Source organism: Echinops telfairi, unplaced genomic scaffold (genome assembly GCF_000313985.2).
Source record: "Echinops telfairi isolate 266 unplaced genomic scaffold, ASM31398v2 ScPeMD7_20;HRSCAF=75, whole genome shotgun sequence".
Lineage (NCBI taxonomy): Eukaryota > Metazoa > Chordata > Mammalia > Afrosoricida > Tenrecidae > Echinops > Echinops telfairi.
The window spans coordinates 9,548,357-9,550,168 of record NW_022103917.1 but is presented as its reverse complement, the minus strand read 5'-3'; positions in this window follow the sequence as shown (position 1 = coordinate 9,550,168).

The window sequence follows — 1,812 nt, the reverse complement described above, 5'->3', positions numbered from 1 at the left end:
GTCCAAGGTTAACCCTTGCACCCACATGATGAATACCCAACACTAAGTTAATCCAAATACATATGTATCTTCTCATTGCAAATTAATGTAGTGTCACTTGGGCTTCGTACATCAATGTCTGTGTGCTTGGTTGCTTGGTTGCAAGAGTCAGTTGCTCAAACCTGGACAGCTGTCTTTTAGTGACACTGTTGGATTTAGGCCCCAGCAAAGTTGTGGATGAGACTTGGAGTCATGGTGATCATAGTTGGTGTTACCTCCTTGAGACTTCCTGTCTGGGCACCTCTAGGCGTCCCATCTAGCTTGACCCAGGCCTCCCTACCCCCTCTCTATTGCATCCTGTGTTTTGCAGACTTCTGACATGAGGGCCTTGTTGCTGAGGTGAGGACTAAGAGGCATAGACTTGATACACACGGCTGGCCAGCATCCTTTCTCCAGAGTCATCTGGAAGGCCTATCTCAGCCAGCTATACAGGGAGCAAAAACTACTTGAGTCCCTGCACGTGTGGCAGTGGGCAGTGCCAGCTCAGTAGCCTCTGGCAGACACGTTTACTTTTTTCATCACCCCACCTTGCTCCTGTCCAGGGAACAGTTTTTCTCAGTCCCAGGACATGAGGAGGGGAAGAACTGTGCCAACTGGTATTCCTGATGCCGGTTAAGCCACTGCAGCTTCCCTATGTCTCCTGTGAATGTCTTACTCATGCTTGGTGGGCCACTGCCCCTCACACATTCTCACTTTCCCTAGTGTCCCATGGACCCTGGAAGCCCTCTCCAAGCCCAAGTGGCCTCAAACTCTCACATACAATCATAATACATAAGGGGTAACAATCCAGGCACCGATCTATTGACCAAGGGCAATGGAAGAATGGCTTCTGTTTTAAACCTAGTGGGGAAAAGATTCACAAAGTCCCAAGGTTGTAGGAAAGAATATCTGCCAAGATTAAAATCCACATAGACAGGTATGCATCCAGCAGTGCCATCTGGTTACAGTTCCAACCTGCCTCAATGTCATCCATGGGAATAATCTATCCTCATTCAAATTTCACCAGGGATGTCCTGACAAGTAGCTCAAGGGACTCCCTGGAACCTTGATCTAAGACAGTGGGACAAAGGAAGCTGCAGGTATCTGGCAGAGTCAGGGCAGTGAGAAGAGGCTGAGAGTGCTGATGAAAGAATGACAACAGGGCTTTGGGGACTCCTAGAGCCTTGGGAGGGAAAGCCCCAGAAGTACGTGTTAGAGGCAAGCATTGTCATTGGTCTTGGGAAAGATTACTGTTTAAATATGGCCCATATGCTCCTCTCATTCTATTGGGCAAGCAGAGTTATAAAGCAAATGATGTCTTTTTAAAAAAGTGTTTTCCATTAGAGGCACCGACCTGAAAAAAACGTTGAGCAGTCTCTTGCAGTTGAACGTCCTTGCAACATTTCACAAAGACAGAAAGCACTCTTTTCTCTTACACTCATTGGCTCTTCCATAGATGTAGTCATTTTGTGGAAGAGTTAGATCTGAATAAAGAAGAAAAAGGAATCTAGTGTGAGTATGCATCCTAATAGAAGATAGTTAGTTTTCAAAGTAGAGTTGAACATAATAACATAGATGGAGTAAAACTTAGTTTTTTCCACAACAGATTTTTAGCACATAATTTACATATCATATGAGATAGTTTATTGTGCCTGCCTAGCCGATAAACACATGTGGGATTAATTCAAGGGTGAAGAGATAAATGGCTCGGCGAGCCTCGCCTTTCTTGTCTCTCGCTCTTTGATCATCGGACCAGTGTGCGGCTGCCTTGCTTGCTCTGTGCCTCAATTTGCA